The sequence below is a fragment of the Tachysurus fulvidraco genome, chromosome 5 (assembly GCF_022655615.1).
Source record: "Tachysurus fulvidraco isolate hzauxx_2018 chromosome 5, HZAU_PFXX_2.0, whole genome shotgun sequence".
NCBI lineage: Eukaryota > Metazoa > Chordata > Actinopteri > Siluriformes > Bagridae > Tachysurus > Tachysurus fulvidraco.
This window is the reverse complement of record NC_062522.1, coordinates 31,946,126-31,956,125: the sequence shown is the minus strand read 5'-3', so window position 1 is coordinate 31,956,125 and position 10,000 is coordinate 31,946,126. Positions and strand designations below refer to the sequence as shown.

The window sequence follows — 10,000 nt, the reverse complement described above, 5'->3', positions numbered from 1 at the left end:
CAAAACTAACTCGCACGTCGAATATCGTCATTTTTTTATTATTATTTTATTTATTTTTTGCGTAAACTCGATATGACGTCACCGACACTAAGACGTTTCCTTTCATTTCCTAAAAAAAAACTTTTTAAGTTTTTTTTTTTTCCTTTAACGAGCGAAAGATCAAACGGAGTTTTTAAAAAAATTGTAAAAAAAAATATATATATATATATACATATATATTAAAACCAAGATGGCGAGAGGCTTGTTGTTTAGAGGGCAGGAGAAAAATGGAGGATATTGTAATATACACAAAGGGGATAAATTTCAACAACTCGGCCAGGCGGCAGCTGCTTCTCTTTAAGGAAGCGACCAAGATAAGAGAGAGAGAGAGAGAGAGAGAGAGAGAGAGAGAGACACACACACACACACACACACACACACACACACACACACACACACACACCCCAAACCCACCGCCTTCGATAGGAGATATTAATCGCTGTAAAGTGATTATTTGTGTATTATAATAAACCCAAGCTGTAATAACGTGTTGTCTTACACCTTCAGAGTCCTCGGCGATTAGCGGTTAGCTTTCTGCGTCCCTCAGAGAGACGGACATTAAACACAACAGCGGTGTCTCGTCCTTCAGCTCCATTCACTTCACTTCACTTCTCCTCAGTTAGCCACTAAAACTGTCCGCTAAACTAAACACAAAACAATTTACGGTCAAACATCGAACGTTTCGCCTCCCGACACAAAAAGCGGATAAGATTCCTGTCATCGAGTCACTTCACTTCCAGCGTCGCCGAACAACAACAACAACCAACGGCGGCTGTTGCTAATTCGTAAAGTTGCGCGAGCCTCGTCGGTTATATTTAAATATTTAAAAACATTAATTGACCGTTAAACCGCCGTTTTTCCCAACGACGGTTTTTTTTTAAAAACCCTGAAACGCTTAAAAGGACGCACGCGGTCATGTTGAAAGAAAGTCGAGTTAGCTCCGTCGCTAAACACACACACACACACACACACACACACACACACGCAGTAACACGTACACACCATGTAACAAATAACCGCTCGCGCGATTAGCACGTTTAGCAGCAGCAGCTTCTTCTTTTCTTTAAATACTTTAAACTTACCGTCAGTTTTCCGATAGTTAGCTTAGCGACGCGTTAAAAATCCACCTCGTCCTTCGAACGAACACTTTTTAGATCTCGGGTTTGGTGTTTTTCCTTCTTCTTTTTTTTGTGTTGAGAGGCCGGTGGAGCTGGAGATGATGAAGAAGGGGGAATTGGGCAGTAATTGAGTCTCCGTGTGTGTGTGTGAGAGAGAGAGAGAAAGAGAGAGACACTCGGTGTGTGTGTGTGTGTGTGTGTGTGTGTGTGTGTGTGTGTGTGTGTGTGTGTGTGTGTGTGTTAGTTACGGACGGCGGATTGAAGGAGACTCTCCTCTCAAAGGTTTTATTCCGCTTCACTTCAAGGAATCAAAGTGACGTCACTCTCCGGGTTTTGCCTCATCAAACAAACAAACAAACAAACAACTTTGCTGGATTTATCTTTAAATAAAGAAAAAAAAATACTAGAAAGCAGAAGTAAATCGTTTGCCGTGTTTTCAGACACACGGTGTTTGAATTCTCAGTGAATTTGTGGACCGTGAATAATAATTAAAATGAATCGATCGATAAGTAAATATAAACACGTGGGATTTTGTGGCTTTGGTTTGTTTGTTTGTTTGTTTGTTAAAAAACTGCGATAAATAGATAAATAACTACATTTTGGTTACAAGACAAATGTCTATGTAAACACGGCTGACGTGATGGAAACGGGACTCGAACGAAAGGCGTTGTGTGTGTGAGACACGCTAAAGGTTAAAGGCTAATCTGGAAACGAAGAGGCATGTCGTTTATTTCCGATTCACCGAAGCTGTAACCGTTCTACTTCGTTGTCTCGATTCGTCACCGCCGACGTATTTTTCATCATCGCAACAATTCTGCAAATTTGCAAAAATCTATGTATCCTACTTCAGCTCTCGAGTGCGCGTCAACTTGTGCAAGACTAACAAAAACGTCGACTTTGTCCGCATCCGTGACTGCACTTTTAAATCTGGAATACACCGACATTAAAAGCGTTTAGCCGGCACCGTTATCCAGAGCGGCTTTGGAGTCTCGATCGAAAACACATCCTCGTACTACTTCACTAATTCAAGGACTAAGATCACCATGGAGGAGACATGAAAACATCATGAAAACCAGGCGTATTATTTTGCGTTTCATAGTTTATAATGTTATTATTACATTATTATTAATATCATGGGTTGTAATATTTTATTAGCATAGCAGTGACTTTACCCTGAGTGCGCTTTTCGTCTTCCTAGCTGTCTGTGCACATGACCTTTTATGGAGTTTTGTGGGTGTGACTACATGCAAATGAGCTGGCACACTTTGTGATCAACATACACACGTCTATAAAGGAGATCCACATTTATACGTAATTTTTAAATTGTAGCTTGCTTTTGACTAACGCGAACACACGACTACTAAAATATTCCTAAACGAGACCCGGTGTGGGAACCGATATCATGAAAATGTGAAACGAACCTAAGACGTGACTCCTGAAATCTTCAGCACGCCTAATTTATCAGGTTTAGCATCAAGCTGATACCACAAATATCCCCTGCGTATTATTTTCTGGCACCAACTCACACACTCCACTTGCCTTAGCGATGCGTTCTGCTTCGTTCTCTTATAAACACTGCGGCGAGTTTCAGACTGTCTTCTTAAATGAAGTATGTAATAACAGTTTTCTGGAATTTTTGGATCAGGATTTAGGTTAATACTGGGGTTTAGGATAGTTGTTTTTTGGAATGTGATCCTATGTGAACTGATATTAAAACAAATCTTTTGACACATCGGTTTAATATGAACCTGAAAACTAAGTACCGGATCTTTAAATCTTTCATTTTGGCATCAACGCGATGGCAAAACCATCTCAGGATTATTATTTTGTGCCAACAAAATGGAGGCTGTAAGCAGTAATGCATTTAACGTCTTCACGATTGAACACTCAGAGTAAATCAAGGTACTGTGTGTTTTCATTTACTTGAAACTGGGAGTGTTGTTGGAGGTGGTGCTGGTGGTGCTGGTGGTAAAAAAAAAACGAAGGGGGACCCAAAAATTCCAGGAATTTGAATGTAACCTCTCCAGACTAATTGTGTAGGTAGTACATGCCTACAGTCTGGTGATGTCCGAGTGATGTCATATCCGGTGGATGGTTGTGAGTTCAAATCCCACCACGACTGAACTGCCGGGCTCATGAGCAGAGCCCTGAGCTGTAGAAAATGAGATAAACCTGAGACTTTGTGGATAAGAGCTTCTGCCAAATGGTGTAAACACAGAAGGTGACAGGCATTGTGTTTTTTTGACGATCTTGTCAAGTTTATCGCGTCACATCCAGAATTTGCCAGCATCCCTTCTTTCCGTTTCCGAAATTAAAAATGAGACAGAAGGGGAAGAAGTGTGTTTGCATGTTTTTCCTTATGCTTTCACTGTAGACGCCTGAGCACTGCATTGTAAATTGGCTGTTCGTCTTTACATGTGATGTAACACGTGTGTGGTTTTTTTTTTATCTTAGGCACCGGTACACAGGGGTCTCGTGAAGCGAACATATTCGTTTTATCAAGCAACATAAAAAATTGTAAAATTTTTATACCGAGTGCAACTCGTTCGTATTCTGGGAATTTACAGGAGGTTCGTTTGAAGGTACGACGTCAGTGGCGGGAAAAGTACAGTCATTACCCTGTTATTACCCTTCTATATACAGCTGCTGTGCTTGGAGGGAAATGTTTTTTTACAGTTCAGAAATGAAAACATTAATAATTTAATAAGTATTATTATAATAATTATTACAATTATTATTGTTATTAAAATGAATGGAATTATATTGTATTATAGCAGCGATGTTGCACTCCACCTCTCACTCTAAAATTTCTATCTATCTATCTATCTATTTATTTATTTATTATTTAATGTATTTATCGATAAGGCAGAGTAAAACTTATAAACGTATAAAAATATTAGAATTTGTAGAAGACTAGAGCGAAAACGTTAAGGTGACTCGGAGAATCGACCGTGACGGTGAGTGTTTGTGTTTTTATCTCAACAACAACATAACGAAATACAGGGTTTAGAGATTAACCCCGCTAATCTGACCTGGTGTCCGTCCGTCCGTCCGTCCTCAAACGATCAAGATGTGGGCAGGACTAGGTGTTAGTCTTGTGTTCAAATGTAACAGCAACAATTTACATAATCCAATAAGTAGGTGGTGCCATGACCTGGACGAGGAGGAGGAGGAGGAGGGAAGGAGGAGGGGTGTGGGGGGGACTTTAAAAAAATAAAAAGCTAATAAAAGATGAAATGATTCTAAGTGTTACTTTTTTAGCACTGTGTCCATTGATCTCTCATGTGGATTACACTCGCTGGAGGAACGGGAGAAGGAGGGATGGCCCTCGGAAGCAGCTGCCGAGTCGAGTCGGGCCGCGGCGAGGCAGGGACGGCCATCTGTGCCTAATTGTCCACCTTTTTCCCCCCGCTCTCTGCTTCTGTGGCTCACAATCAGCAACAGGCTGAGCAGAGGCCCTCTGACCTAGACTGGGTCAGGATGGTTGGGGGAAGAGGAGGAGGAGGAGGAAGGAGGAGGAGAAAGAAGGAGGAGGAGAGCAGATTATTTCATTCAGCAAGAAAACAACGATGAGATGAGAGTCGGGGGTAGAAGAAGGATTGAGGCACTGTCGGGGGTGTCACTCTTCTCTTCTTCCCTCTTCTGCGTTCCAAGAGCTAGAGAGGAGTGCAAAGGAGGAGGAGGAGGAGAAGGGAAGAGTAAAGAGGGGCAACTCTCAAGAGTTTTGCCCCCTCACTGCGTACAGATGATGCCACCATTTATTGGCTGAGACACACATGGCAAACTCTTGCGAGTAAACAAGCTAATTCTTGCCGTTTCTACTAGATCCTTAGATGACTATTATTATATGATTATTTATTTAATCAGTGTAATGAAGATGTGAAAAATAAACAGTTACACGACCGGGCGTGTCGCATCTGCGTTATCGCCCCCCAAAGGATATCGTCTGATATCGAAAAGGGTTCGTTTCGTTCACCTGTTGACACGCAGAAGAGACAAGACGGACAAAGGTGAGAAGAAATCATACAAAGAAGAAAACACAGCAGTCGAGTCAAATAGAGATGAGAAGAAAGGAGAGAAAACAAGAGCAGACGAGGGGAGAAGAGAAGAAACGAAACAGATCAGAAGAGAAGAGATGAAAAGAGAAGAAACAAATAAAAAATGACATGCAACGAGAGAAGAGGGGACAGAAGAGAAGAGGCGAAAAGAGAAGAGATGGCAAACGAGGAGAAAGAAGGAGGAGAGAAGAGGTGCAACTAAATATAGCTAAACAAAGCGACACGAGGAGAAACGAGACGAAAAAGAGAAAGGAAAGAAAGAGAAGAGGGACCGGGAAGAGAGGAGAAGAGACGAGTCCGTCCATCAGCGATGCCTCTGAAATGACGTGCATGTAGATGATATAGGATTGCACACTTGTGCCAAATTAAATGCATGCAATCCATATGCATAAGCTGCTCTGTGTGTGTGTGTGTGTGTGTGTGTGTGTGTGTCTGTGTGAGAGAAAGAGAGAGAGAGAGAGAGAGAAAGAGAGAAAGAGTAGGGGGGTGCAGATGCTCATGTTGATCCTCCCGCCAGCAAATGTGTGCATACACACCACTCAGGAGTGAGACACAGAGATTTGTAATTGTGTTGCTAGCTCCTCATTAGGGTGTGTGTGTGTGTGTGTGTGTGTGTGTGTGTGTGTGTGTGTGTGTGTGTGTGTGTGAAGCTCTCATCACGGCTAGCTGCGTCATTAACGGAGGCTGGGCCTCTCCACATGCAGCCAGAATGTCAGCCGTACCTCGGTCATTTGTAACATAATAAGTGCGAGTACAATGAGAGCAATGCAGGCCCATGGGGGAGGATGACGAGAGTGTGTGTGTGTGTGTGTGTGTGTGTGTGTGTGTGAGAGAGAGAGAGTGTGTTGGGGGGCATGCAAGGCTTTAAGGCTTGAAAAAAAACAAAAACAAGCTTGATCAGAAAGTATAATGAGGCACCAGAAAAGGGAAAAGCTGAAGATGAGCTCCCTCGAGACGGATGGAAAACAAATTAATGTGGCCATTTGGATTTAATTATTATTTTTCTATTAGTGAGCAGAAAAGGAGAAGAGGTGTCCATCAAGTGGCGGAGCTGCGAGCGCACGCTTATTGATTCCCCACCACCACCACCACCTCCACCATCATACAATCATACAGACCCCCCCCCCCCTTCTTCCCTCCATTTTTTTTCACCCAGCACATGGGGGAATTCGGATTTTAATCATCTTAGTTTACCACGTCCCCAATTCTATTAAAAAACACGAACCTTCCAGCAGCAGAAAAGGCACTTAATTTCCAATGACACAAATCTCTCTCTCCCCCTCTCTCTATCTCCATAAGACGTAAACGGGTGTCTTTACACAAATTGCTGGCCTGAGGTTTTGTCTGTATTTTTTTTTCCTGCTTTTTTTCGGTGTGTAATTGAATTCTGCTTGTCTTGCTTTAGCCGTATGCGAAATTACTAGGCTGAGAGTTAATAATTGTAAAAGAGACGATTGGTCGAGCTTATTAATCTGTGTTTAAAAGCAGATAAATAGGAGTGTGTGTGCGTGTGTGTGTGTGTGCGTGCATGCGTGTGTGTGTGTGTTTTCGCCTCAGCTGTATGTGAAACAATTATTCAGACACAGAAACAGAAGCTCCTCGTACTCGTGCTCTTTAATTGTGCTTAGCGATTACACCGCATCCTAAACAGACGCTTTTCCGTTAAATATTCGAACTGTTTGCTCGTCTGTCAGCGTCGCTATTTGTATCTATAAATAAAAGATGACCTTTAAATGTTTACATAATTTATACAGCTATAAATTCTTAATATATCAGAGTGAGGAGGAGAAGAAGAGCCGAGGCTGATTGGGGATCACAGGCTGATATGATTGGAGTGTGTGTGTGTGTGTGTGTGTGTGTGTGTATGTGTGTGTGTGTGTATGGGTGTATATGAGTGTGTGTGTGTGTGTGTGTGTATGTGATTGTAAGAAAGAAAGAAAGAATGAAAGAAAGAAAGAAAGAAAGAAAGAAAGAAAAGGAAAGAAATAAAGAATTAACAAGTTAAGAAGGCATAAAAAAGAAAAGAGAAGAAAAAAGATGAAAGAAGAAAACTAAACAAAAAAGGGACAAAGAAAGAGAAGGCAAAGAAAGTCGGACGGTGAAAAATAAAGTGTGACAAAAGGGAGGAAGAGAGAAGCAGACAGTATAAAGGAAGAACAAACAGTGATGAGAGGAAGAAAGAAAGGAACAGAGAAAGAAAGAAAGAAAGAACAGATAGAAAGACAGCGATGCAGCCACACAGAGAATGCTAGCTGTTGCTTTAACATCACTGAGGCCTCATGGGAGTTTAGCAATGTTGATGATTCCTCTGACCTTTGACCTTTTCGGTCCACAGCATTTGCTGGCATCCGTGAAGGAACGGTAGCCCGTGCGAGCGCAGGGTTTCAGCGCTAGTGTGTGTGTGTGTGTGTGTGTGTGTGTGTGTGTGAGAGAGAGAGAGAGAGAGAGAGAGAGAGAGAGAGAGAGCGTGTATGAGGCGTCCATTACGCTGTCTGCGCAGGGAACAATGGGCTCTGATCAAAATGGTGGGGATGAGGTAAACAGTCAGGAAGTGATAGAGTCATAGAGTGAACCACACGGGGGGATAATCACGTGAGGCTATGTGTGTGTGTGTGTGTGTGTATGTGTGAAGTGGGGGGTGCAGGGGGGAGGCGGGTGACAGAACACTGACATCAGCCCTTAGTCATTCTTTCTCTCTATCTCTGTCTCTCTCTAACACACACACACACACACACACACACACACACACACACACACACACTTGTATGCGCTCTCTCAGGGAGAGGAGTCATTAGTGCCAGGAAAATAGGAAATCTAGTCGTGGCTACAAATCAAACATGTTTCCAGAAAGCAGAGAGTCAGTGCCAGTAAATAAATGTGTTATTATTATTATTATTGTTATTATTATTATTATTATTATTGTTATTATTATTATTATTATTATTATGCTTTTCCCTCCCACAGCCTCAGAAGCACCCGAGTATCTTTGAGTACCACCCATAATTATGGGATGTACATATGCTTTCACCGGCCATTTTAATAGGAACACCCGCTCATCCCTCGTTATCCGTTCAGCCGACCGCAGCGATTTATTTTAAATGTAATTTCACTAAATCTTTTAATAAAAATAGAATTTACTGTACCATACAGGTGAGAAATGGAGAAAAGTATGTGGAAAAAATAAGGTTTATAAGGAACGAGCAGAAAACATCTGTGTTGTGCTTGTAAACGTCCTGCCTGTCGGTGGGAGAGGGTCGGAGTCGAGCTGACAGGAAGGTTAGAGGAACTCAAATAACCGCTCTTTATACCTGTGAGGGGCAGAAAAGCGTCTGAGTGCGAGGAGCCTTGAGGCGGGCGAGACCACGGCGGTGTGCTTCCTGTGTGTGTGTGTGTCTGTATGTGAGTGTGTGTGTATGTGTGTGTGTCTGTATGTGAGTGGGTGTGTGTATGTGTGTGTGTCTGTATGTGAGTGTGTGTGTGTATGTGAGTGTGTGTGTGTACGTATGTGAGTGTGTGTAGATGTGTGTGTGTGTGTGTGTGTGTATGTGAGTGTGTGTAGATGTGTGTGTGTGTGTGTGTGTTTATCCCCCATTCACACCGCTACCAACAACCACGACACGATCAAAGTCACTGAGATCTGATTGAGATCTTCTCCTCGTGTGCGACTTTTATGTGTATTAACCCGACCGAAATGTTGTGCACGGTGCTGCTGCGACGTGATTGGCTGACTGGATCGTTGCATGAATGACCAGGTTTAGATGCGGTCCTAATAAAACGGCCACAGGCAGGTAAAGCGGACCAAGGATTCCTACTGTAGCTACGGCTAATAATTCGTTTCCTTTCCTGCCGAACTGCCGACATTCGATTTCAGCAGCTATAACAGTTTATAACAGATATACGCTACGTCCTCCTCTTCCTCCTCGTCCTCGTCCTCTCGCTCCTTCGGCTATGATATATCAGCGCACGCGTCCACCGGTGAGAGAGAAAGAAACATTAACGGGATTAATAATAAAGGCGACAGGAGCATCGCGGGAATATAGATCGTGTCGGTGGTGAGATCAGTAAAATAAGATCTGTCAAGCAGCCGTGCAAACGCATCGTCCTCGGGCCTACTTATGCGCGCGGGGGGGTGGGGGGGTGGGCGAAGATGAAGAGAAAGCACGGCATCTCAGAGATTAGCGTTCGGCTTTGCATCCATTTGTAAAGAAGATTTCATTTTAATAAGCAGGACTATTTATTTTCACCGTGTGCTGCGTGAGAACCAGGAAATATCTGACATAGTCCATTTGAAGTGATGCATCATAACAACATTTATGAGCGTTTCAGCCGCGGCAATCGAGCGGAATGACGGAGAAGGAAAACCGTCGTCGTCGTCGTCATGCGATTAGGGTTTATTTTAAACAGAAAGATTCTTGATGAAAGATAAAACAGCAGGACGTAGAAGGAAAGGAGGAAGGAGAGGAACGCCGAGCAGGACGCTTCACTTCGCATGCTTTTAGCCCTCATCGTTAGGCCTGTAACGTGCACTCACTTCCACCTGCCTGAGGATGGAGCTCAGCCCTGACTAAAGGAGTCCCACAGACACAGAGAATAAAGAGTAATCTGAGAACAACTTGGAGGAAGAGGAGGAGGAGGAGGAGGAGGAGGAGGAGGAGCGGTGGTGGTGCTTCATACCATTTACCTGCCGGAAAAAAAACCCTGATGAGATCCGGGTTTCTGCGCACGGCGTGAACATCTCTGTTACCGAACAAACACTGAGAGAAAACATGTCGGATGTTCTGCAAT

At 43.1% G+C, this 10,000-nt stretch overlaps 1 long non-coding RNA gene across 1 annotated transcript in view; it reads right to left on the bottom strand.

Moving 5' to 3' along the window:
- The window catches only part of LOC113651074, a 59,020-nt gene extending 57,598 nt beyond the window's left edge, over positions 1 to 1,422 (bottom strand). Inside the window, exon 1 of the long non-coding RNA XR_007140571.1 lies at positions 1,122 to 1,422. This is a non-coding gene — a long non-coding RNA (uncharacterized LOC113651074). The remainder of the gene's footprint in view (positions 1 to 1,121) is intronic.
- Between the last annotated feature and the right edge of the window lie 8,578 nt (positions 1,423 to 10,000).